At 59.2% G+C, this 20,528-nt stretch overlaps 1 long non-coding RNA gene across 1 annotated transcript; it reads right to left on the bottom strand.

The window, feature by feature from the left end:
- Nucleotides 1-564: 564 nt before the first annotated feature.
- On the bottom strand, nt 565-18,898 carry LOC116949670 (uncharacterized). The gene is made up of 3 exons (XR_004403932.2): nt 18,729-18,898; nt 16,671-16,767; nt 565-1,333 (listed from the first exon to the last, which is right to left on the bottom strand). It is a non-coding gene; the product is annotated as an uncharacterized LOC116949670 (long non-coding RNA).
- Nucleotides 18,899-20,528: the final 1,630 nt, after the last annotated feature.

Below are 20,528 nucleotides of genomic sequence, written 5' to 3'. Positions count from 1 at the left end.
CAATCGGCAGTGGAGATTAAAGGTATTCTCGGTAAAAAGGAATTGGTCACAAATCCCAGTGTGATACTGTTCCGTTATATTCGCTTGAATGTACAATCGCATTTTAACCTCCGTGATGTTTTATGACCGGGGCCTTGGATAAAATGGCACAGTTCGGCGCTACCGCGTTCGCCGCTTTGTTGCAGAGGTTTGCGGTTTCAGTGGCAGGCCACCCTGGTTAATAATGCGCTGTATTTACCATAAAAAAACTGCGCCGTCAGTCTCGGTGCATGTTCAAAGATTCTGACGGTCGAAGAAGAAGAGGAAGGCCGTGCTGTGCCACAGCCATTGTCCCAATTTGCCCAAATTAGTAAAATGATTCCGCAAATCACTCAATAGGAAAACAGCAAACGTTGCCTCTGACTGCACAAACTCAGAATGATTCTCCGAAGAAAGCCTTGATGCCCGTGGAGGCTCTCCTGGGAAACGAGCAGAATAACTGACCCAAGGCATTGCTCGCCTTGAGTCATTTATTTTAATAGCCGACTTGTGACCGTTCCAAGTTGATTGTGTAACCAGGTGAGAACTCGAGAGACCAAGAGCGTCTTTAATTTGTACGAGTGACCTGGGGCATCAGTCTGCCGGTCGTGGGCGATGGCTGCTGCTGCTGTACGATCCCAATTAAGCACCGTGCAGTGTGCATTATCGAACTTGCCAACATTGAGCCCTGACGCCGGCACACAATGGGGCCATACTCTTGCCAACGACGCCACATGACTCTTTAACGTTGTTGGCCACGTTGCAGGCGTCAATATGCGCGCGGCGCCGCCTGCTGCTGAACAAGGGACGGCAGCGAACGCGATCCCTGCCCCTGCGTGCGAGTAACGATTCAAACGGACTGGAGTACAAGCACGGGGCAGGCGGGTCGATGGACCCCTGATGAGGTTGGTGGTCGAGGCGGGTCGGCTGAGATTTTCTCGAGGTCGGTGGTTCTCCACCGTTCAGGAGGGATGCGGTCCACGGTGGCCCACCCCCTCAACGTTTTCTCGCGCTCCTGTCGCGCTGGGGGGCACTGTGCCCCCCCTTCCTACGGCCACGTGGAACCTCCACTACGGCGTGGGAACACACTCGCGTTCGTCTACCCGCACCGTACCCGACTCTGATAATAAAAATAACAATTCGCGACGTTTCGGGCAATGGTCCGAGTTGGCTGATGCTCGAGGACGTGTGTCGCAGATCTTTGGAGGGGAGGAGGAGGAGGGGGGGGGGGCGTTTGAAGCCGATTCCTCGCCGCGTAGCTGCTGCTGCTGCTGTTGCCTTCCCGCTCTCCGAGACAGCGGGGAGAGAGCGGATCCTGTGTGGTGGTGGTGGCGGAGGTGGCAGCGTTACGAGTTGACAACCCTCGTTCATCTCTGGCTACACAGCTCCCCCCCCTTCCCGTATGGCGCTTGCTGCCTTGATTTGCCCTGCGTGTGACGGAGCGCTTCGAGATCCTCTGTGGCATGCCAACAACAACTAATACTACGACTGCTAATGGTGATAACAGCCATGGTCATTGACAGCCCCTTCGTAAATCCACCGTGTGGGTCCTGAGGACCGTTTTACTGATGCCACGCTTGAATAGTGCGGGTTGGTGAAGGGGGGAATGGGCAGGACTCGCCGCCACTGATGTTAGCCGTGACCCGGGCTAGAACTCGGAGGGGTTTATAAAGCAGTGCGCTAACCACTGCGCCACAGCACCACCAATGTGTTGTCCCATACAACCGCTGAACGAATGTAACGCGCCTCTCAATGTGATTATGCAGTGTCCATGGTGTCTCTCCTTGTCTCTCGTGCCTCCATCGCTCCAGCTCGTCCCCTTGATCTGTGGAGTCAGTGGGAGGGACTCCCCGTGTCTCTGCCACGTCCACAGTCGCCACGCACTCGGGCTAGAGCGGGTGGCGTGGCTCGTGACAGATGGAAGCTCTTTAAAGCTTCATTAATTATGCAAATCTATTCTTAACGCGGTCTCAATTGCTCGGTGGGGCGGGGGGGGTAGCTACCCTGGGTGAATCGGATCCTATAACGAGTGGGGGGGGGGGGTCAAGTTGTCTAAATGCAGAGGCCCCATCAGTACGCAGGAAATTCGCCTCCCCTCCCCCCATCCATAGGGGTCCCCCGACACATCTCATCAGCCACACGGCTATTTTTGGGGAGTGCACACACATTCAGCAACATTCATTCAACACAAGCGCAAACTCTGGACCGGTTTCAACGTTCAGTGTCATCATCAGCAGGGGTCAGGCGTGCTTGAGCCGACAGTGTTGGTGAGCTGCCAGGCGAGCAGAGGGTGGGGGAACTGGAGAAGCGTGAACTCAAATGGAGACGCGACATCACAGCCCGAGAACAGCGTGGTGATGTGGGTGGTGATGTGGGTGGTGATGTGGGTGGGGGTGGCGATGGCGATGTCTGTGGTGACGTGGGTGGGGAACGGTCGTGTAGCGGTTCGTGCACTGCGCTATGAACCCGGCGACCCGGGTTCAATTTCCGCTCACGGCCAACACCAGCGACGATTATCTAATCCGGTCCTGGGCCTCCCTTAGGTCGACTCGGCCTTAAATTAGTGCCTGGTGATGTGGGTGGGGGTGATGTGGGTGGGGGTGATGTGGGTGGGGGTAGTGATGTGGGTGGGGGTAGTGATGTGGGTGGGGGTAGTGATGTGGGTGGGGGTAGTGATGTGGGTGGGGGTAGTGATGTGGATGGGGGTAGTGATGTGGGTGGGGGTAGTGATGTGGGTGGGGGTAGTGATGTGGGTGGGGGTAGTGATGTGGGTGGGGGTAGTGATGTGGGTGGGGGTAGTGATGTGGGTGGGGGTAGTGATGTGGGTGGGGGTAGTGATGTGGGTGGGGGTAGTGATGTGGGTGGGGGTAGTGATGTGGGTGGGGGTAGTGATGTGGGTGGGGGTAGTGATGTGGGTGGGGGTAGTGATGTGGGTGGGGGTAGTGATGTGGGTGGGGGTAGTGATGTGGGTGGGGGTAGTGATGTGGGTGGGGGTAGTGATGTGGGTGGGGGTAGTGATGTGGGTGGGGGTAGTGATGTGGGTGGGGGTAGTGATGTGGGTGGGGGTAGTGATGTGGGTGGGGGTAGTGATGTGGGTGGGGGTAGTGATGTGGGTGGGGGTAGTGATGTGGGTGGGGGTAGTGATGTTGGTGGGGGTAGTGATGTGGGTGGGGGTAGTGATGTGGGTGGGGGTAGTGATGTGGGTGGGGGTAGTGATGTGGGTGGGGGTAGTGATGTGGGTGGGGGTAGTGATGTGGGTGGGGGTAGTGATGTGGGTGGGGGTAGTGATGTGGGTGGGGGTAGTGATGTGGGTGGGGGCGATGTGGGTGGGGACGGTGGCCCTCTATCTGAACCGGTCCTGGGCCTTCCCTGGGTTCACTTCGCCTCGTATAAATCCCCCGGTTTTAACCCTCCACGAAGCTCATGGTGCACCATAAACCGCACCCGTACAAAGCCATGGCAGATGCGGATTTCCTGATGCACAAATGGGGAACAAAACTCCTCCAGTAGTGGTGCGCGACTGTGCTCATCCAGAACAGAGACCGTACAACGTGTAACGACGCAATGCCACGAATACGGAGGAGACATCGCAGCGATGGTCACACTCCGCTCCTCCTGACGCGGTTATCTGGGCTTGACCACCTGAATGTGAAATAGTTTTCTTTCTTGATCTGCATCTACATCAGCCGTACGAATAGAAGAGGAAGAACGCGATGCGGTGTGTAAACATCACCGCAAGGGAGACAAAGGCGGCCGGGCGTGGCGCTGGTCACCCACCCCCCCCTCGTATTCCTTGGTCGCTAACAGCGCTTGCCCCAACAGTCTGGCTAAGGCTGTAGTCGTGCGGTTGCGTGTGGGTGGTTGCGGTTCTGCTGTTATCGTTGTTGGTAATTACGCCGATCGCTGTAAAAGCGTCAAGATCGCGTCCAAATGTCCACTCCCTCACCCTCAACTCTCCCCACCACCTCCACCCACCGCCCCAACCCACAGGGGGCCATGAACGCCTCCATCAGTTTCCGCGCCCTTCCTTTGACGAGCGCCGACTCCAGCTGGACTCGTTTGGGAGAAGGGGATCAAAGGGCCCCCCCCCCCTGTCTGTCTCCGGGACCCCCAGCACCTCCCGCCGAACCCCTCTACCCATGCCCCCCCCCCCCCCCACACCGTTCTAACCCGCCCCCTCCACCCATCAAGTCCTCGTGCCAATGGATCCGCGTTCATCATCCGGGGCTAATTTGTGAGCGAGGCGCCGCGTGCGTAACGGGTGGGGGGAGGGGGGGGGGAGAGGAAGGGCGGGGATAGGGAGGAGGAGTGGGGGGCAGGAGGAGTGGGGGGCAGGGGGAGCGGCGGGGGGGGGCAATTGCTCTCCGTGTTTAGGGAAGAGTTTGATGAGTGGCGGTGCGGACTGGATGGGGTGGGGGGATGGAGAAGGCGGGATGGTCGATTTGATTGTTTATAGAGGCTGGGGGAGGGAGGGTGTTAATTGCGGTGCTTGTTTGGGGTGGGTGTTTGAGTAGTAAGGGGTGTTAATTGTGGTGTTGGAGGGGGGAGGGGGCAGGGTTGTGTGTGGATGGGGGGGGGGGTGTACCCCGACCCATGGGGAGCGGTGGCTCAGTGGTTAGCGCACTGCGTTGAGATCCCTGCCACCACCCGCGTTTGATTCCCGCTCACGGCCAACATCGGTGGCTAATATCTGGCATATCTCCTTTATCTGAACCGGTCCTGGACCTCGCTTAGGTCGACTCGGCCTGCAATGAGCACCTGCTACAATGTAGAAACATCGCCACGAGGGAGACAAAGGCGGACGGACGGTGACGCTGTCCGCCCACCCGCTCGTGTCCCCTGCCGGCCTTCACAGGTGCTCGCGAACAGCACTTGCCCCAGCAAGTGCTGTTCTTTGTACCCCCCTCCCCTACCCCTCCCGCAGTGTAAATCCCGATGAGTGAGGCGAGGCACGTGAGATGCAACTGTTGCACTATTTGGCAGCGGGAAGGAAGCGATGGCGAGACGCGGCGGTGGCGGATTCACCAACGCTGCCTGTGAATTGTGGGTACAAGGTGGGGGGTGGGGGGAGATACACAGCCCCCCCCCCCCCCCACCAGGACCCCCATAGAACCCCCATTGCCCCCCGAGGAGGCGCGGAGGTTGGGGCACTAATGGAGAAGTGGGCAGAGACGTCTCATCAAACGCATTTAGGCGGCGCTTGGGTCGATAGGGGGGCGGTTTCAGTGAGGATTGGGGGGGGGCGGCGGCGGGAGCGGCGGGGGGGGGCGGCAAGTGGATGGGGAGGGGGGGACACGGGGTTCGGGTCGGGTCAGAGCCGTAGTGAGGTCCTGGAACCGCGCTCCTCTGCACCCCCATGCCCCCCCTCCCCCACCGCTCCCTGCCCGAGGCTGAACTTCATTGGGTCGGACAGGCGGGGGACAGGGGGGGTGGCAGGGTGTGTGATTCGAAGGGAGGGGCCGTCCCCCCCACCCCCCGCACTCAGGGTTGCTATGGGGACGGGCACTCATTGAGCCAAACCAAGGCGCTGTGACGATTTCGGCAATTGTGTGGTGTGTGTGGTGAGTGTGGGTGGTGTGTGGGTGGTGTGTGTGGGTGGTGTGGGTGGTGTGGGTGGTGTGTGTGGGTGGTGTGTGTGGGTGGTGTGTGGGTGGTGTGTGGGTGGTGTATGTAGATGAGTCTGGGGTGTCGGTGGTGTGTGTGGGTGGTGTGTGTGTGTGTTGTGTGGGTGGTGTGTGTGGGTGGTGTGTGTGTGGGTGGTGTGTGTGGGTGGTGTGTGTGGGTGGGTGGTGTGTGTGGGTGGTGTGTGTGGGTGGTGTATGGGTGGTGTGTGTGTGGTGTATGTGGATGAGTCTGGGGTGTGTGGTATGTGTGTGGTGTGTGTGGTGTGTGTGGTGTGTGTGTGGTGTATGTGGATGAGTCTGGGGTGTGTGTGGGTGGTGTGTGTGGGTGGTGTGTGTGTGGTGTGTGTGGATGAGTCTGGGGGGTGTGTGATGTGTGGGTGGTGTGTGTGGGTGGTGTGTGTGGGTGGTGTGTGTGGGTGGTGTGTGTGTGGTGTGTGTGTCGTGTGTGTGGGTGGTGTGTGTGGGTGGTGTATGTGGATGAGTCTGGGGTGTGTGGTGTGTGTGGGTGGTGTGGGTGGTGTGTGTGGTGTGTGTGGGCAGTGTGTGTGGTGTGAGTGGGTGGTGTGTGGGTGGTATGTGTGGGTGGTGAGTGTGGGTGGTGAGTGTGTGTGGTGAGTGTGTGTGGTGTGTGTGGTGTATGTGGATGAGTCTGGGATGTGTGTGGTGTGTGTGGGTGGTGTGTGTGGTGTGTGTGTGTTATGTGTGGGTGGTGTGTGTGGTGTGTGTGGTGCGTGTGGGTGATGTGTGGTGGGTGGTGTGTGTGGGTGGTGAATGTGGGTGGTGTGTGTGGGGTGTATGTGGATGAGTCTGGGGTGTGTGTGCGGGTGGTGTGTGTGGGTGGTGTGTGGGTGGTGTGTGGTGTGTGTGTGGTGTATGTGGATGAGTCTGGGGTGTGTGTGGTGTATGTGGGTGGTGTGTGTGGTGTGTGGGTGGCGGTATTGTAGCTGTTTGGTCGACTCCGCTTCAAATAAGTACCTGGTGTGATGTGTAAACATCGCCAGTGGAGAGAAAAAGGCGGCCGGGGGTGGTGCTGGCCACCCACCCACAGCACTTGTCCCAACAGTCTATTGCGGCTATACGGGTGATGTTAGTCTTTGGTGTATGGCAAATATCGTACACCAGCTCCGGTTTGACAGCATAAGTCTCACTCCGAATTAGTCGAGCGGCATTATCTTTTTATCGGCTGCGTAACGCTGTGTGGAAGGTACCTGGCATGTCGCTCCGCACGGAGCTTTGGGTCTTCTAGGCCACATTCATGCCCCCCCCCCCCCCATTTCTCTATGCGTGGACCACTCCGAAGGAAGATCTGGGACGGTTTGAAACATTTCGGCTAGGCCGACTACGACTCATCCTGAGTTTAACCAGGCTGGATTGTGTGAGAAGCTCACACATCATCGAGAGATCTGGAACACAGTCCTATCGGTGATCTCCTCCAGCAGGCGAAGAAGCTGCGTTTGGATGGGTCATGTAGCCCGCATGCCCAGCCACGGAATGTCCAAGCAGCTTCTGTTTGACCGGACAGGGCTAGACGGGCACGGCAGGGGCTCGAGAAGAGGTGAAGTGATGCGGTAAAGGAGGATATGGAGCCGAGTTAACTTTCCGAAGACCGGTACTAGCGGGTCAAGATCGAACTCTGTGGAGGAGGAGGCTCGTGAAGGACGCTGCTACTGGGCAGTTGGAGGCAGTCGCCCTCCAACAACAGCGAAGGGCAGAGGAGCGCCGGGCGGATAAAGCGCAACGGATTGGGGAGCACAGGTGGTGCACTGCCGGTCATCTCAGTGGCCCGATGTCACCTGGGTATGTTCCGTGACCTTCCAGCAGCGAGCCTCAAAGTGGACCTCGCCTGGCAGGAGCGCAGTCGTGACGTCACCGCATGTGACCGCGTGCGTTGCTACACGTGAGAGTGAGGGAGCGTGAGAGAGAGAGAGAGAGCGTGAGAGAGAGAGAGAGAGCGTGAGAGTGAAGGAGAATGAGAGAGGGTGAGAGAGAGCGTGAGAGTGAGGGAGCGTGAGAGTGAGCGTTAGAGAGTGAGAGAGAGAGCGAGGGAGCGTGAGAGAGCGAGAGAGAGCGAGAGAGAGCGTGAGAGAGCGTGAGAGAGTGAGAGAGAGCGAGAGTGAGGGAGCGTGAGAGAGTGAGAGAGAGCGTGAGAGAGAGTGAGAGAGAGAGCGTGAGAGAGTGAGGGAGCGTGAGAGAGAGCGTGAGAGAGCGAGAGAGAGTGAGAGAGCGTGAGAGAGCGTGAGAGAGTGCGTGAGAACACTCTGGTATGTCGCGGGACCAAGGGGCCGCTTCTCTGCCGCTCTCGCTAATTGCCGACTCGGGGTAATTAGCGGCGCCGTCGAGTCGCGTTCACTTCGGGCGAAGCGCCGCGCTCGTACAAGCGCCCCCTCGCCACGTGCCACGGCCCCTCGCCACGTGCCACGGCCCCTCGTCACGTGACACAGCCCCTCGCCACGTGCGCGTGCCACGGTCCCTCGCCACGTGCCACGGCCCCTCGCCACGTGACACGCCCCCTCGCCACGTGCCACGGCCCCTCGCCACGTGCCACGGCCCCTCGCCACGTGACACAGCCCCTCGCCACGTGCGCGTGCCACGGTCCCTCGCCACGTGCCACGGCCCCTCGCCACGTGATACGGCACCTCGTCACGTGCGCGCGCGTGCACGTGGGGAGGGGTGCAGCGGTTCGCGCCCTGCGCTACGAACCTGGCGATCCCGAGTTCGATTCCCCCTCACGACCAACACCCAGTGACGATTATCTGAACCGGTCCTGGGCCTCCCCCTAGGTCGACTCAGCCGCAAATCTGTACCTGGCCCCGGTGTGTAAACATCGCCACTCGGGAGACAAAGGCGGCCGGGCGTGGTGCTGGCCACCCACCCCCTCGTGTGCCGTGCCGGCCTTCATAGGTGCTCGCTAACAGCACTTGCTCCGACAGTCTGTTGAGGCTCTACGGGGTATCTTTGTTTGTATTTGTGTCCGTACGATGAATGCTTTCCCCGTGTAAGCTATCTCCTTGTGTATCTGTGAAGTATGTGCGTATATCAGTGAGTGTGTGTGGGTGTGTGTCTGTATTGGTGGGGAGCGGTAGTGTAGCGGTTAGCGCGCTACGGACCTGGCGACCCGGGTTCGATTCCCCCTCACGGCCAACACCCAGTGACGATTATCTAAACCGGTCCTGCGCCTCCCCTAGGTCGACTCAGCCTCAAATGAGTACCTGGTGCGGTGTGTAAACATCGCCAATAGGGAGACAAAGGCGGCCGGGCGTGGTGCTGGCCACTCACCCCCTCGTGTACCGTGCCGGCCTTTATAGGTGCTCGCTAACAGCATTTGGCCCCTACAGTCTGTTAAGGCTATACGGGGGATCTTTGTATTTGTGCGCGTCTGTTCTTTTGTCAATGGATTTGATGTCGAAAGTGAATTGAGAAAAATTGAATTCTCCGTGATAAGCTCCGAGGAGACAGCCGCCTGTGATGTCCGCTGACCAAACCCCTTTTGGCAGTCGGGGAATTGAACCCCACCCCCTCCCCCAGCCCAACTTTCCCCCCTCCCCCTGCCCTCGGAAACAATTACAACGCGTGGCCTACGGGGAATGGGTGATCCTCCACGCACCCCTCTCGACCGGAGCGCCTGAACCTCTCCTCCTCCTCTCTCTCTCTCTCCGTCTCTCTACAACGCACAGCACGGGCCTCGCTGTGGGGAATTGCTCAAGGAGAGAACACGAGAATCGCGATGTGTACACATCGCTCGCGACTAAGAGAGAGAGAGGAGAGAGACAAAGGAGGCCGAGCATGGTGCTGACCCCCGCACGCCCGCTCTCCCACCTCGTGCGCTGTGCCGGCCTTCATAGGTGGCACGCTCACAGCACTTGCCGCAAATACAAATGTCTGTGAGGCTACAGTGGGGATCTTTGTCGGTCGGTTCGCACGGACGGCGTCTGCTGGACTATGCAGTGGTGAAGCAGGCACCGTGCGCCCATCCTTTCGAGATCCACTCACTCCTGAATGTCAACCGCAATGTTATCTGACCTCACAGATACACTCGGCAGACACACACACGAAGACCGCCCACCCCCGTATCGCCATAATAGACTTTGACGGCCGGCACGGCATACTAAAGGTTGGGCGGATCAAGCACACCACCCGACCGCTTTTGTCTCCCCAGTGGTGATATTTTACACACCGCACCAGGTACTCATTTGAGGCTGAGTCTACCTAGGGGGAGGCCCAGGACCGGTTTAGATAATCGTCACCGGCGTTGGCCGTGAGCGGGAGTCGAACCCGGGTCGTCGGGTTCGTAGCGCAGCGCGACGATCCTTGCGCCACCGCTCCCCACAAAAAAAAGACAAAGATCCCTCGTGTAGCCTTAACAGACTGTAGGGGCAAGTGCTGTTAGCGAGCGCCTATGAAGGCCGGCACGGCACACAAGGGGGTGGGTGGACAACACCACGCCCGGCCGCCTTTGTCTCCCCAGTGGCGATGCTTACACATTGCACCGGGTACTCATTTGAGGCCGAGTCGACCTAGGGGAGGCCCAGGACCGCTTCAAATATAATCGTCACTGGGTGTTGGCCGTGAGCGGGAATCGAACCCGGCTCGCCAGTTTTCGTATCGCAGCGCAGCGCGAACCGCTACACTGCCGCTCCCCACACCCCGCTCACACCCACACGGACACCCACACGGACACCCACACGGACACACACACGGACACACACACGGACACACACACGGACACACACACGGACACACACACGGACACACACACGGACACCTGCTCCAGGTGACCCACGCGCGCGCACAGCACGGCCACGTGCCGTGCGGGGTGGGGGTGCTGGGGCTGTGGGGACAGCGGTTTAATTACGCGGCGGTGAAACCCCTCCCCGCCCCTCCCCTCTCTCCCCGGCCCTCCCCTCCCCGCCCCTCCCCGGCCCTCCCCTCCCCTCTCTCCCCGGCCCGCCCCTCCCCGCCCCTCCCTGCCCCTCCCCGCCCCGGCCCTCCCCGCCCCCCCTTTGTTTACGCCCGCGTCTGGAGGCGTCGTCGTCGTTGTTGGCGCAAATTGAGCTGAGACGGAGCGCCGGCCGCGGGGGACGGGACGATGGTGATGATGAATTGATAACGATCGTCGTCATCATCATGGCGATTATATAGCGGATGGTGATGATGGTGGGTGGTGGTGGTGGTGAGTGAGTGAGTCTCTCGCCACTCGCAACAACAACGGCAGCCTCCGTCCTTCACGATAAGTGTCGGGCTGACGTCACCACGGCGCTTGTGTGCCAGGATAGGTGCACTTTGAGGCCGTTACGTGTAGTGTCGAAGGCTCCCTGCTTGCAGGAGGAGGTCACGGCACAGACCCGGGTGCTGTGGGTTGACCCATCGAGATGGCCGGTAGATAAACCACCTGTGCCTCACGTGTGGGCAGTTGCTGCGTTTTATCCGCCCGGCGACTCTGCTCGTTGTTGTGAGCGTCGCTCCTCTGCCCTCCGTGGTTGTTGTCGTCGGAGGGGGACTTCCTTCACCTGCCTAGCAGCGTCCTTCACGAGCCTCCTCCACAGAGGCCGACCTTGACACCGCTGGTACCGGTCTTCGGCAAGTCCGCTCGGCTCTACGGGCAGGCGCTGAGTTTTTGTGGGTGCTGAAAAATTTGCGCAACCTTTTAGTGGCACGCTCCAGGTTCAGAGTGAGCAGCAATGATCAGATATTGATTTGAAGCTTTCGTGACTGCAGGAATCCATACCCTTCGGTTCTTTCGGTAAAGTCACGTAGGTAGAAAATAAATCACGACCTTTCGGCCGCAACACAAGCGTCCGTCATCAGGTGCGCTTGTGTTGCTTCCCGAAACGTCGTGATTTATTTGATACCTACGTAACTTTACCGAAAGAACCAAAGAATATAATTATTAGATCATCAGCGTACGCAACTTGGTTGACCAGTTCGAAGCCAACCCGTGACCCCACCTGGGCATCGATCAGCCCCTCCCGTTTGATCTGCAAAGCTTCTCGAACTACGTGGCCAAAGAAGACGTTAGATCTTGTAGGGGCCAAAGGACATCTCTTACGCCCCCAAGGTCAACATCACATGGCTCTGACTCCTAGAAACGCTCACATATACAGTACAACTATAAGATCCCCCTTAAAGCCATACTGCAGTCAGACTGTTGGGGCAAGTGCTGTTAGCGAGCACCTATGAAGCCTGGCACGGCACAAGAGGGGGTTCAGATGTTCGTCGCTGGTCGTGGGCATAAGCGGGAATCGAACTCGGGTGGCCAGGTGCGAAACGCAGCGTGCTAACCGCTGCGCCACCGCTCCCCACAACAAGGACCAAAAAAACACAGGAACGCACACACAAAGACAAAGAAACACACAGACTCAGACAACACGCACAGACACATCGACTCAGACAACACACATAGACACACAAACTCAGGACACACGCACATTCTGACACACACACAAAAAGACAAGGACAAAGATCCCCCGTACAGCCTGTAACAGACTGTAAGGGGCAAGTGCTGTTAGCGAGCACCTATGAAGGCCGGCACGAACACACGGGATGGGTGGCCAACACCACGCCCGGCCGCCTTTGTCTCCCCAGTGGCGATATTTACACACCGCACCAGGTACTCATATGAGGCCGAGTCGACCTAGGGAAGGCCCAGGACCGGTTCAGATAATCTTCACTGCGTGTTGGCCGTGAGCGGGAATCGAACCCGGGTTACCGGGTTCGTAGCGCAACGTAGCGCTAACCGCTACACCGTCGCTCCCCACGCACAGAAAAGACACACACAGACAAAGACACAAACAGACAAAAGACACACACAGACACATACACTGAGACACACACAGATACACACAGCTGGAGTCTAATTGTCCCCCGCCCCCCCCCCCCCCCTTGCGTCCTCGCCGCTCGAAGCTAGAGACGTGACTCGGCTGGGAATTGAGACCCCCCCCCCCCCACTCTCCCTCTCATCCCCCCCCCCACTATCCACCCCTTCCCTCCCACCTGGACCCCCCCCCCCATTTCCCCATCCTCCCACACCCTCGCTGCACTCTCCCTTCCTATCCCAAGTCTCCCGTTCCCTGCATCCTCGTCCTGTATACACACGGTCAAGGCTCAGTGCTTGTAACGTCGGGGGCGACCCCTCCCCGCCTAACACCCTGCGTGTTATGATCGTAATTATCTCGGCGCAGCGGGGATGAATCACCCCTCGTCAACATCGAGGCTCAATCAGGGGGTACGACCACGGGACAAACATGCGCAGAGAACAAAGACGGAGGCGAGGTCCATTCCGCGCGTTGGCCAAGTGATGTTTGCGAGGACCTATTAAGGTCGGCACGGCGCGCGAGGCCGGTGGGAGGCCGCCTTTGTCTCCCCAGCGTTGACGTCACACCTAGGGGATGTTTCTCGACTGTTGTTGGCCCAAGTTAGGAATCAAACCCAGCTCGACGGGGTTCGAGCGCCTCCGCCCAAAGACAAAGACCCCCCCCCCCGCCTCCCCCGTAAAGCCTCCACAGACTGCTCGGGCAAGAGCTCTTCGCGAGCACCAATGAAGGCTGGGACGGCACAAGCGCGCACGGCGAGACCACACGGACAAACCCTCGTCATCATCATCATCATCGGCGGCGACGACATCCCTAATCTGTCCAGCGCTCGATGAAACACTCCCCTAATGCCGTCGGCGTCTCTCACAGGGCCTGCGATGCAACAATCCATGCTCATTCCTTACGAATGAGACGTCCTATCGCTCCATCTCCTGGGCGGACGCCCTTCCAGACGCGCTTCCTTTCTTAAATCCGCCACTCCCTTGCGCGTCTCGACCGCCCGGGGCGCAGTCCCTCCTGGCCACGATGATGTCTCTTATAAACCCGCGCGCTGTCAAACTCGGTTCCATTGACAAGGAAATTACAACAACAACAACCACAAAAATCACTCACAAATGACTCACACGGCTATCGTGCCCCCATTCTGGCGGACTCGCGTCGGCTTTGTAAACCCCAAGGTGCTTGGAGCACCTCGTGCCGCACAGGGACAGCTGCCACTGGGGGGTGGCGATGGTGGTGGGTTGCTCTGAGAATGCTTGAGATGAGATGTAGGGCGTTGCGAGTTTTCCTAAAGCTCGTAAGAGAGAGAGAGCGCGCCACGTTCACTCAATGGTAGCGAGGAACATCGTCTAGCGCCTTGCTCGACGAACGTTTCGCGAGTCTCTGCGGCTATTTGGTGGCAGAATGTTCACCGTGGCAGGGAACCGGCGGATTGCTGTGAGACGTCGCCGTGGGTCACAGGAGCCCTGTGAACATCACGGGGGGGGCCCTCTTGAGATTTGCATTTACCAAAAACAAAGTGTGTCCCGATTAGCGACGGTGCGCGTTTGTTTATTTTAATTCGCATACGAAGAGTCGACCCCATTCGTGGCTACCTCCAACAAAAAGCTGAGTTCGGTCTCCCGAATCATCGAGCGGGCGGGCGAATCGGGATCGGGGGGCTCCCCCGTGTGAGTTTCGGTGCAGAGTGTGGGGTAAGGAAAGTGGTGGAACAGACGGAGGGAGGACAGAGGGGCGGGGGTGCGGTGGGTGGGAGGGGGCGGATGAAGGGGAGCGTAATTCGAGCATTCGATGCGACTTTGATTCGGAGCGATGAGCGGATCATGCTGCGAGGAAGGGGGAGGGGTGGTGGTGGTGGTGGGGGTCGCATCATCGCCCGCCCATCACCGCCCACGACCCGCCCCGCCCCTCCCCCCACCTCTGCGCGCCAGGTGAGCTGAGCAGGTGTCGCGCGAGGTGCCGCTAATTAAAGCACGTGGCAGGTGATCACGTGACCGAGCCCGAGAGTTAATTTGAGCCGAGCGCGGTAACGAGGGAGGGGGGGGTGTTGGCGCCCCGCCCCCACCCCGCCCCCACCCCGCCCCCACCCCGCCCCCCACCCCGCCCCCACCCCGCCCCCACCCCGCCCCCACCCCGCCCCCACCCCCACCCCGCCCCCATTTAGGGTCGAGGCTGAGCCAGTCACGTGGTCACGGCTCGTTAACAATCGGTAATTGGATTTGAAGAGAACGAGCGGTAGGGACATCCCCTAGGTCCACTCGGCCTGAAATGAGAGGAAGCTGAGACCTCCATGAGGTCATGACTCTTAGGCCCCCTAAATCATTCTCGCCCCCTTCCCCCCCTCTAGCCCTCTGGAAAGCCACCCCCCCCAACCCCGCCTCCTGCCACGGGCCTTGTCCACGGCTGCGTAATGGAGCTGCGTGCTAATTAAGCCGCGGGTAATTAATAACCAAGAGGGGGGAGACGACGGGGGTGGGGAGGGATTATGAACGTGACGCGTCCCACGCCCATTGGTCGGATTTAATTGCCGACTCCACAACCTCTACTCCGCCCCCACTCACTCATCCACTCACTCACTCATCCACTCACACACTCATCCACTCACTCACTCATCCACTCACTCACTCACGCACATACACACTAACTCATCCACTCACACACACATCCACATACTCACTTTCACACACATTCATCCACCAATCCACTCACGTATCCACCTACCCACGCATCCACCTACCCACCTACCCACCCACGCATCCACCTACCCACGCACCCACCTACCCTACCACCCACGCACCCACCTACCCACCCATGCATCCACCTACTCACACATACACTTAACAACACAACCGCCATTCGCCACTAAGTGGCGGTGACGTCACCACGACGCTTGTGCCAGGCCATGTGCACCTTGAGGCATGTGAAGTGTCGAACGCCCGCTGCTAGGAGGTCACGGGGCAGACCCAGGTGCCACGGGTCGACTGACTGAGATGACCGAGATGACTAGCTGATGCACCACCTGTGCTCCCTACTGTGCCAACTTGCTGTGCTTTAGCCACTCGGCGCTCTGCTCGTTGTTGTGAGCGTCGCTCCTCCGCCCTCCGTTGTTGTTGGAGGGCGACTGTCTCCAATTCCCCAGTAGCGTCCTTCACGAGCCTCCTCCACTGAGGCCGATCTTGACACAGCTGGTACCAGTCATCGGCAAATCCACTCAGCTCCACATCCTCCTGTACCACGTCACTCCATCTCTTTTCTAGCCCGTGCCACCCCCGTCTAGCCCCCTCGATCCGGCCGAACAAAAGCTGTTTGGTCATCCGGTGATTGGGCATGCGGGCTACATGGCCCAACCAACGCAGCCTTGCCTGCCGGAAGTGCTCACCGATGGGACTTTGTCCAGATCTTTCGAGGATTTGTGAGCTCCTCACACAATCCAGCCTGGTTAAACCCAGGATTGATCGTAGGCAGGCCAGCCTAAATGTTTCTAACCGGCGAAGATATTCCACCCACACACTTAACCACCCACACTCTCACGTACACTCTACCCACACTCTTATCCACACTCTTACCCACCCACTCACTCACCCACCCACACACACACCCACCTACTCACACATACAATCACTCACCCATCCACTAACACTGATTCACTCATTCACCCACCCAACTACTCACCCACGCAACTACTCACCCACCCAACTACTCACCCACGCAACTACTTACCCACGCAACTACTCACCCACCCAACTACTCACCCACGCAACTACTCACCCACCCAACTACTCACCCACCCAACTACTCACCCACCCAACTACTCACCCACGCAACTATTCACCCACCCAACTACTCACCCACCCAACTACTCACCCACGCAACTACTCACCCACTCAACTACTCACCCACCCAACTACTCACCCGCGCAATTACTCACCCACCCAACTACTCACCCACCCAACTACTCACCCACCCAACTACTCACCCACGCAACTACTCACCCAACTACTCACCCACCCAACTACTCACCCACCCAACTACTCACCCACCCAACTACTCACCCACCCAACTACTCACCCACCCAACTATTCACCCAACTACTCACCCACCCAACTATTCACCCACGCAACTACTCACCGACGCAACTACTCACCCACCCAACTATTCACCCACGCAACTACTCACCGACCCAACTACTCACCCACCCAACTATTCGCCACGCACTCACCACACTGCAGGTCACCTCACTTCTCTTGTTCCTTCTTCCTGAGCACCACTCCACCCTGGAAGTCCCTCTCCACCATCATCGTCGCTCTCCCCAAGCCCTTAAAACAATAAGCGCGTTCAATTCAAGACACGCGTTGCGCACTCTTATCCGTTACAACTTTGACAGTGCCATTTATTGCTGGCCGTCCGTCGTTTTTGGGCCATCGGTGCAAAACTGAATGAGTCAACTCGGAGCACGAATGAATGAGTGAATGGGAGGAGACGAAAGCGAAACGCGGGTAAACGAATGGAACGTGCTGTGAAAAAAGAGCTTCACAGCTCATCGGATTCCTCCAGCATAAAGTACGATTGTGATTCTGAATGGTGGAATTTGGTCATGAATGAGAGCGAGAGAGAGAGAGCGTGAGAGTTTGTGAATTAACTTGCGAGTGAGTGGCGAGTGAATGCGCGAATGGGAGCGCGAGTGAATTTGTGAATCGCTCACGAAATGAGTGAACGAACCGCGAATAACTGAACGGAGTGACGGAATGTTTCTTCAGTTAACACAAAAACACGTTTGAGGTCCCTTTAAACGTTCACTCGCGGATTAATAACGAAGAAATAGACGTCCCCAAACAGGATGAATGAATGCAAAATTGAATGACTCGTGAGTGAGCCACGATCGCGTTGATGGATTGAAATCGTGCGGAAATGAATGAGTTGATGACCGAGTGAGTTAATTGTGAACGATCGGAGTGAACGGATTTATGAAATGAACCGCGAACGAATGAAGGATTTAACCCCCCCCCACCACCACCCACTACCCCCTCCCATCCACCTCACGAATGAGTCACGAATTCGCGATTGAATGAATCACGAATTCGCGATTGAATGAATTATTCTGAATCTCGTTCGACGTCGCGATTAATCGCTGTAAATGGCAATTCCTGCTCCCCCGCGAGGGGGGTGGGGGGTGAGGGAGGGTGTGGGGGGCGTGGGGGGCGTGGGGGGCGTGGGGGATGTGGGGGTAACCCCCCCACACGCCCCAACCCCCCCACTGTCGCCACTCATCTCTCTGATCGCCGTTTAATTCCGCGGAAGCAATCAGAACGTTTAGCTCCGCTTAATGAGCGAGGGGGAGACGCAACCCCCCCCCCCCCCCCCCGAGGTGACAAGTGACCCCCTCCCGACCCGTCGGTGGGGGTAGGCAGTGAGGAGGCGGAGTCGGACTTTGTTTATCGGATGACGTCAGTTGGAACGGGGAACTGTGGGCGGGGCCGAGGAATGCCCCCGTGGCTGCCTCATCATTGGCATGGCTGCGTGTGGTGGTCACCCAGGCACGCGTGGGTGCCGTGACTCGCTCTCAGGAGGGTGCCGTCAGGGGTCGGGTGGGTGGGGGGGGGGTGGTGTGGGGTGGGGTGTGGGGGGTGGGGGATGGTGTGGGGGTGGTGTGGGAGGTGGGGGGTGGTGTGGGGGGCTGGGTGGTGGGTGGGGTGGGGGGTGGTGTGGGGCTGGGGTGGTGGGTGGGGTGGGGGGTGGGTGGGGGGTGGGTGTGGGGGGTGGTGTGGGGTGTGGGGGGTGGGGTGGGGGATGGTGTGGGGTGGTGGATGGGGTGGGGGGTGGTGTGGGGGTGGGGTGGTGGGTGGGGTGGGGGGTGGGGGTGGGGTGGTGGATGGGGTGGGGGTGGTGTGGGGGGTGGGGCGATGATGTTGCCGCCGCCGCCGCTGTTGGGAGGTGCCTGGCGAGCGAGTTTGAGGTCAAATTGGGACCGCGACGTCGGCACACGCGGCGGTGGCACTGCGCGTGCACGGGGGGCGGTAGCGTCGTGGTTGGTGAGTCGCTGTGAGCGTGGGTGCGGGTGGGACGCGGTAGCCTCCTCCACCAGCTCCTCCACCACCTCCTCCACCATCTCCACCACCTCCTCCACCACATCCTCCACCACCTCCTCCACCATCTCCACCATCTCCACCACCACCTCCTCCTCCACCACCTCCTTCACCACCTCCTCCACCACCTCCACCACCTCCTCGCAGAGGCCCCACCCGGCACGCGTCTCCACGCCACCGTAGCCGCGACTCACCCGCCGGCGTCTGGGCGATGCGCACCTCGCGAACCCTGCAGGGGTCGAGCGGTCGAGCCGTGGTGTCGGAAAGAGGCCCTCTGCCGATTAAGGGCCACAAACCGATGGTCGGACGAGGTCTCCGAGTGAGCCAGCGGAACGTCGAGGGACTCTCAAGGCCTCGGCGTGACTTTCTGGCCACGACTCTAAAGAGACGACAACACCGACGGGGGGGGGAGGAAGAACGGCGAAACGACACCAACTCTCTCTCTCTGTCTCTGCCGAAGCCCTCTCGTCGTGGCCAGCAGCAGGCCTCCACGTTGGGCATCCACCTCCTGGACATATTGCCCTAAGCATGAAGAAGATAGAGATCCACTGAGACTCATAGGGACCCATAGAGACCCGTAGAGATACATAGATCACTTAAAGACAAGCCACGCTGGTTGCGATCGTGACCATGCAGCAAAGTGTGGACCGCACTGCGGTCTCGCGATCCTTCAAGCGGCGAGGAAGACCGGCATCACCGCTCTCTCTCTCTGTGCTGAAGCCACCTCGTCGTGGCAGTAGCAGCAGCAGTAGCAGGATCTCGACATTGGCATCTAGCTCCTGGACACATTTGCCACCTTGCATGAGTCTAGACCACTGCGTGTCACTGATTGTAGTGGTCAGAGCGCCGCACTACGAACCTGGCCACCCGAGTTTGATTCCGCGCTCACGGACAACCACAGGCCTGGGCATCCCCCTAGGTCGACTCGGCATCATTAGACTGCCCGGTGCGGTGTGTAAACATCGCCACTTAGGGAGACAAAGGCGGTTATAGTCACCCACCCCGTCGTGCGCCATAGCGGGCCTTCATAGATGCTCGCTCACAGCTGTTGAACGGACACCGTCCAAGGCTATTCGTCTTCGTGAGTACCACTGTTGGTGCGTCACTACAAATGGAGTGAGCGTGTCACTGTGAGTGGGTCAATGTTGAGTGGGTCAGTGTGAGTGTCACCGCGAGTGTGTGTGAGAGCACGGCACGGGGAGCAACATCACGTTTGACACCCCCCCCCCCACACACAACCTCACCCTTTTACCCCGCCCCTCTCCGCCCACCTCCGCCCCCCTCTGCCCCCCCCACACCCCCCCCCGCCCCCCTAGTGACGGCTGGAACCCCGCGCCCCCCATGATGTGTAATTAGCGGAGCGCGAGGCGCGTGCACGCGAGGGCGCACGTGACCCGAATGAGAACGCGCGCGAGTCGCTCCGCCACCCCTCCCCCCCACACCCCGCCCCCCCTACACCCCGCCCCCCTACACCCCCCCCCCCCGCCTTTCCGTCCTCCCCCACGCCGCCGCCTCCTCCCTCCCTGACATCTGTGTAAATTTATTTTACTGCGTCTAAATCGCCATTTTAATGGTGTTGCTCGTTCCCCCTGCGAACCACCACCACCCCCCACCCACCCCCCAACTACGACCCCCCCATGCCGGCCCCCTCCCCCCGTCCCCCCCCCCCCGTGTTGGACAGCCCCTCCTGCACGACGCGAGGAGTTGATGCGCGAATTTTGGCGTCGAGTGACGCAGCGTTGTGGGGGGGGGGGGGGGGGCGCGGCGGGGGTGACGGCTCCGATACTAAATCACTCATTAACTCACTCGTTCATTCACGAGTCGACTCATTCGGTTTGGCGCCGCGAGGGACGAGGAATGCGCGGCGAGGGAGGGCCCCGCTGAGCACAACGGCTGCGGGGCACGGTTAGGGCTAGAACGTCAAACGGTCAGCAACAAACGGAACTGTCAAAGTTGTAAATAGATAAGAGCGTGACGCGTGTCTTGAGTTGAGC

This window comes from Petromyzon marinus, chromosome 37 (genome assembly GCF_048934315.1).
Source record: "Petromyzon marinus isolate PM22_M1 ecotype Great Lakes invasive population chromosome 37, UKy_Petmar_22M1.pri1.0, whole genome shotgun sequence".
NCBI classification, from domain to species: domain Eukaryota; kingdom Metazoa; phylum Chordata; class Hyperoartia; order Petromyzontiformes; family Petromyzontidae; genus Petromyzon; species Petromyzon marinus.
This window is presented reverse-complemented; position numbering and strand designations above follow the sequence as displayed.